Raw genomic sequence first — 12,692 nt, forward strand, 5'->3', positions numbered from 1 at the left:
CTTGCATGAGTAAGCTGTGTATCATCTGTGTATCTCAAAATGATCTGGTTAATATTTCCAATAAGTATAACTTCCTAATTAAACATGATTGATTCAAATAAGTTGTTTTCAAGGCCTCCAACTTTAAACCACGTGTTCTGTTGAAGTTCATAAAATGGGGGCATGTGCAATAAAGTTCTCATCACAAAATGGTGGACACAAGACATGCGCAGTATTGATGTTCCAGATATATCATATGATGATGATGATGTCCTTGATGATCATATGATGAAAGGCAAGAAAAGAGCAATTTCTTCACAAACCCTTTCTGTCATGCTACCCAAACATTACTTTTGGATCAGCTATGAGGTAGAAGTAAAATGTTGTGTTGGGCTTACAAGTCCAAAAACAGTAAGCAAATAATATCTCAAAATGAAACGTAAGTCACTCTCATCATCTTTTAAATTATTGCTTGTAACAGATCATTTACGGTTATTTCTACTATAATAAAATACCATATCAACATTAATTTAATGGAAACTGAAGAATATCAGGATTGGTGAATTTTACCTGGAGTGTTTCCCCAAAGGTCAAGTTCATAATTCCGCAAGGAATGTAAATATTAATTTTAAAATTACATTTAATAAGTTTTTCCACAATTTTTCCTCACATGTAAAACTTGTAGATATTAAAATTGGGCACCTATTTGAAAATACACAATTTAATAGTTGAATGCATTTGAAAAATTTGTTTGAAAACTGAACTTCTATATATTACAAAAGGAATACATTTAGTTTATTTTATAAAACTATACATTCATTTGGAATTTGCTATTGGTTTAAAAGCTGATTAAGAGAGCAAACTGCTGGCTGTTTGCTCTCTAAGTAAGTGCTGCTCCCATATATAATTTAAAAAAAGGATAAAAGCAAATACTAAATAATAATTTATTAGGAGTTTATAATAGAAAAAAAGTGTATGCAAAAATGTGTAATATTTGAGTTTACTTAATTTCTGTAAAATACGTAGGTCTTTTTTTCTCTTTACGTTGGCTTTATTGTAAGGTGTAAATAGGGAATTTATTATTAAAAAACAAACACGTCAAGGATACCGATTTTGTTTTGGCAAAAATTGAATATGTATGAAATGTATTGGTTTAACGCATAAAACCCATCTAATTATTGCTATTGTATTTCATTTTGTTTCTGAAAAAATAAAAGAAAATCATAATTACACCAAAGCACATATACAACTCTCCCATAACATTTTAGTCTTATAAAACTGTGTTTTTCTGTTTCCTGAGCAGAAACACATATTGGAATTTAATTACAATTGTGGAAAACTTTGCTTCATATGTGTGGTTATATCGACTTTCCAACGTTTGCTGTTATATAAATACTAAAGAAAACAGATTTCAGCCACAGCAAACTATGGACACATTTTCAATTTTAAAAGATAAACTTCTCACTAAAGTACATGTTTGAAAACATTAGCATCCTGATTCGGATTAAATTAACACAGTTTGTTATGATGACTATAAATCTGATAATTGGAGGCAGTACCTTTTTTCCTGAAGGAATACATCTGATAATATTGGATGTTTTTTGGTGGCACATTTTAAAATATGGCATATTTCAAAATCACTTAATTGCCTGTAAATGCATGAATTATTGCATTTGTTTAGTTTAATTTTATTCGAAGTTAGTTCAACTGACTTTGCCCGAAATGTTTTACAATGTGCCCGGCTATACTTTTCTAATGTCAAAGCGCAAAAAGAGCATTGATTTTAACATGTACCAAACGTCTATCGGTTAGCTTTTAATCTGCTATCTTCATATTTAACAAATCAAAAATGTAAAATCAGAAGAAATCTTGAGTGATGGTATGAGCTGTGTTTCAAATAACTTTAAAGGCATACTCCACAGAAACTAAATTGTAGAAAGGTCATGTATACACAAGAAAATAAGCATAAAGTCTTTTTTATGGCAGAAATTAACTCACCCTGCTGTTTCTCACAGGATTCCGAAAGAAGAAGAGGAAGAGGAAGAAAAGAGACACAGAGAGAAAAAGAGCAAAGGAGAGCTTCTCCTGGGAACAAGCTGGAAATTATGGACCTATTCGATATCAGACCTCAGAGTGGACAACCTATCCAGAGAGGGACGCGCCCTAACTGTAACTAACAACTACTTCTGGCAGCCCCTCAACAGCCAAACATATTGTCCTGGATCAGGGCAGCTTTCGTATGGCAGCATCAAACTAGGGCAGCTAAGGCAAAAAAATCCACACCAAACTACGGTACCAATAACTGATTTTAAAAAATGACAAAAATGCATTAAAAGTAAATGAATGCATTTTTGCTATATTTGAGGTATAGACCGAGCTCCACAATCCCTTCCTTTTGTTCATCAAACTTGAAACATGTTAAGGTGATACAGATTGAGAAAAAGATTCAATTGAGCCAGCTTAGACAAGAAGGGAGACAATACTGATAGCACAGATTTTTTTTAAATTAAATATTATTATGTATTATGTAAATGTTCCCACATACTTCTGTTAGTCCTGTGATATTACAAGACCAGAATAAAACACTGATACAAAACGGTCTGAAGTCTGAGGATCTGAATTTTTGGTTTTTATAGTCTGTATTATAACAGAAGTAAGCACAAGTGTGTTGTTATTGTATGAAATGAGATGAATTATGATGCAGGATCATCTAATGTTAAAAATCATATTTTTTTCCTGATAATAAATAAAGAACTCCTTTTAACAACGTTACTCTTAATTAATTGTAATATCCAAGTTATTATGGTAATTATAAGGGCTATTGCAATGTAATAAAAAACCCCGTATAATGGATATTATGTGGTATTAACTAAACCTTAGTATGAATAAACTTACCTAAGCACTGGTAAGAATTTCTCAAAAGTCAATTATGTTTTATAATAAAAAAGAAAATTCTTCTTTCCTGTCCGATTGACCAGCCTGTGTCAGACTTGTACATGCCTGAACTCTTCCTTTGCAGTTTTCCCCTGAGGACTGCTCATACCTTCTTTACAGAGACATGGCTATTTTGTTTTATTCTTCCTCAATGTTATGCCAGGAGTGCACAGGCTTGGCATTTTAGGGACCACGTCAATACGCCTGTGTCTCGCTGCGGGACTGCATAGAGTCCAACAGTTGAGCCATATGCACTCAGCGGTTCGGTGCCTCGACAAACACTTTATGCTTGCTGTTTTGTAATCTTACACACTCTCTCTTGCTTCCTTGCTCTACTGAGAACAGCAAAACATGCACCTAATACACTTTATCCATTTCATAAACATCCTCTCCTTCTGGTGCCTTCTCCAACACAGAACCACTGAGCCTCCAGCCCCTGAATCGCTTCACTTCACACACTTCTCTCTTCTGATTATCACAGTAAAGTTAGCTCGGTCACAAAATAGCTTAGATCAAAGACAACAAGTGAGGCGGGAAATATTGTAGATACTCATCCAATCCCCAGTTTAGCAATGCCATTTAATGAGCTTGATAATTGCCTCTAACTTTCTGCACAGTAAAAAAAAAAAAAAAAAAAAAAATCAGTGGCATCCTTTAAAAGGGGAAACAGTACCGATATTGATTTGAAAGTGACAAGGATGAAAACACTGATTAGGTAAATTCCACTTGGCTGTCAGACTGTAATTGATGTGCATAATGTTATTAGCAGGGGGATATTTATCTATGTGTGAGAAAAGCAGAGCTTCACAGGACAGCTGCATTAACAGAGGTTTTATTACTCCATGGGCTATTTCTGTGTATTTAGTAGTTCTTTCAAAGCCAGTAAAATATAATTTTTATACGACAGTTTATAAGACTTGCTTTAAATTTCAAAGAAAACAGATCTTGTGCCCACACTGTACAAGTCTAAAAATTGCACTTATTTTTTATGTTATTGTATTTCTTAGTCCTACCCTGTATTTTACTTTATGTCGTTGTCCATTTTTTAGAGTATGTAGGTATCAAAAGAAAAGGTCATCTGAGGGCACACTGTAAAGAGCCGTTTATGCAAATGTGATCCTTTATGGTACGGTACAAAGAAGCTGTTTCCTGCATTTTGAGATAATATCTGCCCATTGCCTAAAAGTGAAGACATCGGTTCATCCAGACAAAGTCACAGTGAAGAGCAAAAACTCAGGACATGCAAATTCTACAAAAGGACTGTCTCTGTAAACCCGAACCCCCGGTGTACACAGTTGTTCTTTATTGTATTCCTGTGTGTCTACAAATGGGGTTGGCTGGTGTGTAGTTTTCTCTCTACAGCACATCTCTTTGCACCTACAGGTTGTACTAGATATACTGGGCTACTGTGTACGGGAAACGAACATGCAATTTAAATTATTTAAATATTTTAAGTAATAAACTTTTTTCCCGGAATTGTTTTAAGTTGCCTGTTTTATATTTCTGCATTTCATCTTAAAAAAATGCATTAATATTATTACAGTTATTATTATCATCATAATCATTATTTCTCATTTTATTGTAATACTTTTGCGGGAGCAAACAGGCCTGTTTCTCACGATTATGGCAACAAACACACTAAACAGACTACGGGGTAAACATGACGGTTTATTTGTGCTACATAATTACAATATATTCTGTGATTCAGGGTCCCTGTGTGTAAATGATATACACTAGTTATGCTTAGCTCTGCTGACTACATGGTGTGTAATATTCTCTGGTCCGGCCGTCATCATCAGACTAAAGGTGTGGACAGCATGCATGAAACTGTGATATGACAGCCTCTGACCTCTCACACCAGCTTAGAGAGGGAGCGGGTCATGCAGAGGACATGACAGTGGAGGGAGAAGTCAGTCTTATCCTTCCGTTCCGCCACAGGCCTGTGTGCAGCGACAGCAAGATGAGCTAGAGGGCTTTCCAAAATCCACACTCGTTTGGCTGGGAGCAAGGCATCAGGGCCGTGTGTGTTTCAAAGGAAACGCTGAGGAAAGCGTTTTTTGTGGCAGCACCCGTGCACTTGACAGTGTGTATTAGCTTGCCTATGTGTCTTTGCTCCATCCCCACCCTGACTCAATATCCCTCAACACCAATATCTGTCATCTTTAGTAGCCAAAATGGCATGCAGCCCAGTTGTCTCGAAACGGTGGAGGATTCTACCTCGTCTCATCTTGATATGGCTCTTACATGTACGGACAATTTTTAGTTGTTATTTCTACACATTACAAATACCTCTGGCTCTGCTAAAGAGCATTGGGCCAAGGGGCCAAAAGGCAGGAGGCACTGAAATGACAGGGAGCGAAAAGCATCAGCTCTCGGACTGCTGTCAACTGAGCCTGTGCCTCTGTAATGGGGGGGGGGGGGTAACCTGGCACAAAACCAACGACTAATGCCCCTTAAATGTCAGAGACTGCAGAAAGGAAGGGAGACAGTAAAAATGAGAGCACATTCATATTTCAGTATGGCAGATGCTATAATGCGTTGATGCCTCACAGTGAGTGCACACAAGGACACCAGGAGAGAGAAAAAGAGAAGGCAGACATGAAAAAGGGGAAATGAAAAAGAAAGAAAAAAAAAAAGGAAAAAAAAAAAAGGACTTTGCAGCAGTGATGGAAGCAGCCCCATCTGATGGTTGTCTCTATTCCACAAAGTTCAGAGTGGATCTGTCTCACTCTCTCTCTCGCTCCCTCTCTCTCTCTCTCTCCGCAGACGAAAATCTGGCGGGGTGGGGGTCGGGGGGGACGGGGTTGAGTCTGGTGTTGGGGGTGGGGTTGGATTGCTGGAGAGAGTGATCTTTTTTTCCAGTGGGGTGAAAGGCGGACGGTCATGTGTGCAGAGCTCATGACAAAAGGCCCTTTTATGTGCAGCGTATGCAGATAGAGGAGGCTCCTTTGTGCACAGATGGAGATCCCATGCCTGGGTCTGCCTGCGGCGGAGAGGGAAGGGAGGGAGGAGAGGAGAGAAGAGTGCTGGTGAAGGGAAGGGAGGGGAGGGGAGGGGTGTCTCTGGCACTGAGTGCCATCACTGTGTCTGGTGGGGGGAGGGGGCACGGAAAAGGAGAACCAAGCACCCGTCCTGGTCCTGCCAGGTTCATACATTAGGGAGGAGGGGCCACAAGATTTGCTAAGAGGATACGGAAACTGGTGACCCCATAGTGGGATCACAAATAGAGCCCCATCTACTGTCTAACAAGTGGACTGTGGTCAAATATTATTTGCAAATAATGTATTTTGTTTGTTTTTGTAACCAGTTTGGGAAAAACATGGATTGCTACAAATAGTGCCGGAAAGTTTAGTCAAGTACAGGAAGGCAGGTAAAACTTAACTGCTGTTAACTAAGGATTATGGGTTACAAAAGCTTAACCTACTTTTTAATTCCAACTATTTCAAGCGCCTAACAGGTTAAACAATAAAAACATCAACATTACTTAATCACAATTTTCCCAGCCAAAAGGGGGACAGCTGATCATCTGAATAATCGAAGGGAAAAATGACATCCAATGTCAGGTTCAGCATCGGATTTATTCCCTCATAGATGCCTCTGTCACTGTCTGTTACACCATTACCTTGATCCTGTCGCTTTGACCCCTTGCACTGTTTCTGTTATGCCTGTAATTTATCAAACTCTGGATAAGAGTGTCAACTAAACGCTGAAAGTGTCCACTCTATCCTGGTGCCACCTCTCCCCTGAGAGATGAGGTGACTCCCACTGACATCCCGTCTGCTGAGAGGACATCACATCCTTTAAGCGTCCTCCTCCCACTGACCCAGGACATCTTGACTCTCAAGTCAGACAGATTCCAATCCTGCCAGAGCACCAAGTCATATGGCCTTTTTCACCAGTGGACAGATGGACGACACCCCCCACACTGACAGCCATGTTAACCCATTCACATAAGGCAGAAGCTGCTGAAACACTTACACTGAGCTGAGAGCTCTTAACATTCAATTGTAGGAAAGTGGAAGACATACAGTAAATGCAGAGTTAGCTTATGGAGAAATCTGTCTAGGGATGCATTAATTAACATGCTTGATAGCTAATGAGTTAATGTTAGCTATCCATTGAGCTCATTATCTCGCTATCGTAAGCTTGTTAGCATGAGAGGGGGCATAAACAGTTTTTCACCACCATATTACAATTTTGTTGTCTTCAAATGAAACTCGTGTGTTTGTGGTTTTTGACGTTGGTGGTCAAGGACATGATAAATATGGCGTTCAAACCTATGAGATCACCGCTGATAGATGGTAGATAATTTCACCAGGGATAACACTGTGCAGTGCAGTTACTTTAGCATAGTGGAAAAAATTTGAACTGCAGGTCATGTGATGCCTTTGGAGGCAGAAAGACTTTTAGCCAAACACTTTCCCTTTATAAAACCGTAACTATAAAGAAAACTTCCTGAACACACAAATTCAACAATCATATTTTTGAACCATACTGTACATTCATTGTATATTTCAAAGCCACCAGCAGTCATATCAAGATATTTCTCTATCTGTCATTAACCTTTCCAGTGTTTGCTCAATGCTTAGTAAAACCTGGCAAATCTGACAGTAACTAGATTCTTTAAAAAACAACAACAAAAAACAAGTGACTCACAACCATTCGGCATTTCCTCATCTCCCTTCCTTTTGTTGTTGCCCCAGTCCAGCATTCCTGCATAATTTACCCAATTTGGTATTCACTGAAATTAAAATTTACAATACAATTCAGCACCTTTGACTCAACCCTTAATTTGGCAGACTGGCAGGTATAAATTTCAGGCCCTGAGTGTGTCACAAATTCTGAATTCTGATCTATCAGATAGTCCATGTGTCCACAGGTGCAGTCAACGACAGCGGGACTGTTTTACAAGTACTTTGCTACTGTTAAGTAGCTGCCAGTAAATTACTAACAATTGGTAGCCCTCTGGCTATCTTGATAAAGATTATGCTACCCTTATTAATGCTACATATTAGAATTTGTTGCCATCGTTGATAATGGTGTGTTTATTAGACATGTTAGCCTGTTAGCTAAGTGAAAACACAATACTTATGGCAAACCTCTATAACATGGAATATTCTACGTATCAACATTTAATAAAATCACTCCTATTAATGTAAAAAAAAAAGTCACTATTAGCTAATTCCAACTTTGCAGCTCTGTGCAACTTCAGCCACTCTCAGTTTTTGGTTAGCCACACTGTCAAAACCACATCACCCAGCAAAGGAGCTAACATGAGCTAACCGTATGCTAATATTACCTGCCCAGCAGGATCTGTGGCATGGCAGAGAGCAAAGATAAATGAATGTATGAGGCGTATGAGGTAAAATACTTAGCCTCGAAAACCAAAGATGCAAATATTTTCCTCAGAACAGTGCTACAACACCAGTGAATATTAGATTTACATTCAAGAGGTAGCCAGACATTATGCTAGAGGGATTTCCATGTTGTTCCGTTATGCTAGTTATGTTAATAAGCAGTATTTTGCTGATATGTTAGCCACAATACATAAGCCTTAACAACAGGACACTATAAGCTAAATTCTCATTGAGTTTATGTCTTTCTGCCTCATAGTGGTAAAAAAAAAAAAAAAAAAATCAGTTAATTCATCCTTGAAGGCTTGCTGTAAACAAATACATTTCCTAGTGGTTTCTAGCATGATAGTTATCATTTTATTTAAGTTTTTTTTTCTTTTTTTCTGTAATATTCTTGATTAAAGGTCACATAATTGTCTGTAGGTGTAGACCATTAAAAATTCAAATAATATCTGTCAAAGTAGTTTTTCAGTTTTTTAACTTTACGAGTAATTCTTTAAAGTAATCACAATTTTGGTTTTTATATATCCTCATGAATTAGCTAATAGGAAATGTCTGTAAATAGACATATTGTCCGAACCATTATGAAGAGTTGAGACTTTACTCAGACTCTGACTTGTGTATTTTATGACTCATGAACATCTCTACTAAGTTTTCTCTCACTCTCTCTCTATCTCTCTCACACACACACACACACACACACACACGTACAAGGACGCACGCACACGCACACACGCAGACACATACAGACACACAAGCAAGCAAACCTGACGGCAAGCTCAACAAGGTAGGCTTAGGCTAATTAAAGTGATTAGGTGTTTCTGTCTGAGTACTGTCTTGGTTTGCTGGCTCTGGCCTAACCCATGCCCGGCCCGCCTGCAGTCTGCCTGCCAGGAGGCCAGGAATGAAAGGCTGGCACTTACCCCTCTCTCCTCTATCTGATCCCCTGTTGCTACCCTGGATGCCAACAAAGGTATTTCTGCCCCTAATCAACAGACAGGGAGACAGAGGGAGATATGGAGGCGTGCTTGTCTGAGATTATTAGGGCTTAAATTCACAATAGTACAAAGTATTGGGACTCATTTTCTAAAATTTAATTGCATTCTTTTGTGTCAAATTAGTGCTTTAAAATAATTTATTAAACTATCTTCTCCATTTAATCTCATATCGGGATTTAATGCAAGTGAAATCATATCTTCTCCTGGATCTATTTGATCAGACTGTTTCTTACAGAAAGTAATTAGATAGTCCTAATTAATTGTACCTCAGTGAATCAAGACTATACACTAGAAAAATTGGGTGAAACAAACAAAGACAAGAGGATGATGAAGATGGCGATGAAGAGGAAAACTCTCTTTGGCATGTTTCGATATCCGCCTGTCTCAATTGACCTGTAAAATCTTCGAGACTGGAACAAATGCAAATAGCGCTGACTTGCTCGCACCAAAAAATCCTGAAGGCTTTTCAAATGAGCTCACTCTCACAATGGTGGGGTGCTCAGAGCAGGGTGAATATACGGTCTGGGCAATGAATGGCACAATGTGTGAGAGCCAAACAGGGAGCTGTGAAGTGAAGGCTCAGGACCCTCCAGGCTGCCTGCCACCGTGCTCTGCTGAGCTTCGGCTGCTTCCGCAGCGCAAAGCTGACCACCACCATTACAGTCTTCTTATCGGCAATGCCAGGCTCACACTGCACTATACCGTAGGCCTCTGCTCAATATCAGAATGAAAATGAAATTCAAAATGGAAATTTAAATTACAAATGAATAATACTAATTATTTTCATATCAAAAATTAATGTAGACATAGCCGTGAGCAAGCCACACAACCCCACTAAAAATTCGACAACTGTAAATTCAGTGTGTATTTTTCCAGGTAGAGTCAGCCAAGAGGTAAAAGGTTTGATTCCTGCAGCAGTGAATGTCAAATGCCCTTGAGCAAGACAATGAACCTTCTTTCTGCTCACTGACTTCTAGATATACTAAATGAAAACAGGAAATTCTAATGCTACAAAGCTTCTTTTAGTTATCACAGACACAATTTAAGAAACATTCCTTTCTCTATTTCATCGGTAAACAGTATACCTGTCACCATTGTACTATAAAACCAAGCACTAGGGTAAGGTAAAGTTTAGCTATAGTACAACACAGTAATAGTTTAATCACATAACCTTGAAAATAACCGTGGTCCCAAAATATAATAATATAATATAATAATAAAAATAACAATAAACTACTGGTACTTGACCAAGTTAAACTACTTCAGTCATTAGCACGGCTCCAACTCTAATTCTCTGAAGGTAAAACTTCCCAAAACCCATGTGAGTTATTACAGTAAATTGGTATTAGTATTTGTTGATAAGTACAGCTAATGTTTAGCTCGTTTCTTTTGTTTCTCTCTGGATACTTGAAATTTTAAAGCTACAGCACATTTGCATTTTGAAAAACTCTGTAATTTGTGCCGCAAAAAAGTGCGACACATAATCAAATCCGTCCACGACAACTTTTTAAAAATCAAAATCCGACCATAACCTAAATGTAGTTCCAAAAGCAAATTAACTAAAGCTCTGATTTGTTTTTGATCTACAGTATGTTTGAACAGCACTTCAATGTACAGCCCCATTTCACTGTCCGTGACTGAGGAATGTTTTGGTAATATCTCTTTAAGAGCAGGCTGAGCCTACAGCTGTGAGAGCTCTCTGCTTTGTTGCTACTCTTATTTCTACTTTCAAACTTCATTTTCAGCCCTTGCAAGATTTTTCAGAGCCGCTCTCTGGACGTTGGCAGGCACTTTCGCCAGCAGCCAAACTTCCCAGCATGCCTTGTGGCAGGGCTGGCTTTGTTCGCAAAGTTAACTGTGAAGTTGCTCTGCTCGGCATGAGACACTAGACCCTCCTTCCCTCTTAACCAGTGCGGGTTTATATGAGATACATAATACACTGTCAGAAGAATGACGTTTTCACATGCATGATGTATTTACAGCTCTTAATTTTGCACTGCGTTTTATTACACCAATATTTAATATTCTTTCAAGAATCTCTTACAACTTTTGATATATGACTATAATCTGTGGTATAAAACCCAACAAACCCCTAAACCGTGCTTATAACTGACATATTATAATGTTTTATATCAAAATTATTCTTTCATCATCTCTCCAAATACTTGAATTTAACGACTTGAATTGAAAACACGTCTTCAATCACACTGCCCTCAGTCCTCTATCTGTAAAAGATGCATCACCAAAGCTACTAAGTAGCCCAAAATGGGACCTATTTTTTCATGATGCAAAACTAAATTACATTTAATCCTAACTCCATGGAAACAGTTCCAACCCTTTGCTCCAAAGTGGATATTACATCTTCCACTGGATGACATGCAAGGGACAGTGCAGGCAGCCTGCAGCATCTGGTGGACACCTGTAAGACTGCAAGTCACTGGAGAGAAAAAGAGAGGTCTTTGTGATTCTGCTAAGTCACCAAAAAACTGGGCCAGAGTATACTGACCCACAGTGTACCAGGCAGTTCCATAGCCTTTGGCATGGCAGCCATGTGGGGCATGTAACCTGAACGTTCGATCACTAAACAAAGCGACATAAATAACAATGAACAGTCAGCGAATGGCAATAAAAATAACCACACCACTCTGGTCAGCCAGACAAGACCAGTGTCTTGGGGTGGCCAGCAAATCAAGTCCTGTCACCATTTTCAATTGTTTCCAATGTCAGGCCACTGACACAAAGAGAACAAGCAAGAATAATCTGTGTGCTTTATTTTAATCTTTTTGAGGAGTTACAGTCTGATCTCCAACTTCTTAGAGTGCAGTGTAAATGGAGAGAGATTGAGAACTGCCTCCGTGTGGTAGTCAGGCCTTAAAAACTCTCACACATTTGCACAGATAACCATCTCTCACACGTGTAATGTTAGAGTCATGTTACACAGCAGATTTACATATATAAATGTTGAACAGAATTAAAATTAACATCTGTGAAATATACAGTAATGCAATCAAATAGAATACATCTGCAGTAAATTCTACCCTTGTAAAACACAATGTTTAATTAGTATTGATATGCTGTTGATTTTTTTAACTTGAGGCCATAGTTTGTGAGTTTTCCTCTGTTATTTTCTCCATAGTGTGGACAATCATTAATTCAATCATTTCCTCAACCAAATTACCAAAGAGATGAACATGGCTCTTGTACACACGAAATGTAAATTAACCCATTTCAAAAACTAGTACGTAACGCATGACTATTATATTTTACAGATGTTCAGGTTTTTGCGTTCAAGTTCTGTATACTCACAATGATTGTTTCAGGGCCTCTGTTTTCTCACCGTTCACTGATCTGTAGGGCAAAATGAAAGAAAAAATATTGTCATTAGGGGTGGAAACTTCATAATTGTTTTTGGTGACAAAATCTTTAG

At 38.3% G+C, this 12,692-nt stretch overlaps 1 long non-coding RNA gene across 1 annotated transcript in view; it reads right to left on the reverse strand.

Annotated features, from left to right (window-relative positions):
* The window catches only part of LOC120793661, a 41,128-nt gene that overhangs the window by 22,143 nt on the left and 6,293 nt on the right, over positions 1–12,692 (reverse strand). Inside the window, exon 2 of the long non-coding RNA XR_005708014.1 lies at positions 12,572–12,613. This is a non-coding gene — a long non-coding RNA (uncharacterized LOC120793661). The remainder of the gene's footprint in view (positions 1–12,571; positions 12,614–12,692) is intronic.

The sequence above is a fragment of the Xiphias gladius genome, chromosome 8 (assembly GCF_016859285.1).
Source record: "Xiphias gladius isolate SHS-SW01 ecotype Sanya breed wild chromosome 8, ASM1685928v1, whole genome shotgun sequence".
Lineage (NCBI taxonomy): Eukaryota > Metazoa > Chordata > Actinopteri > Istiophoriformes > Xiphiidae > Xiphias > Xiphias gladius.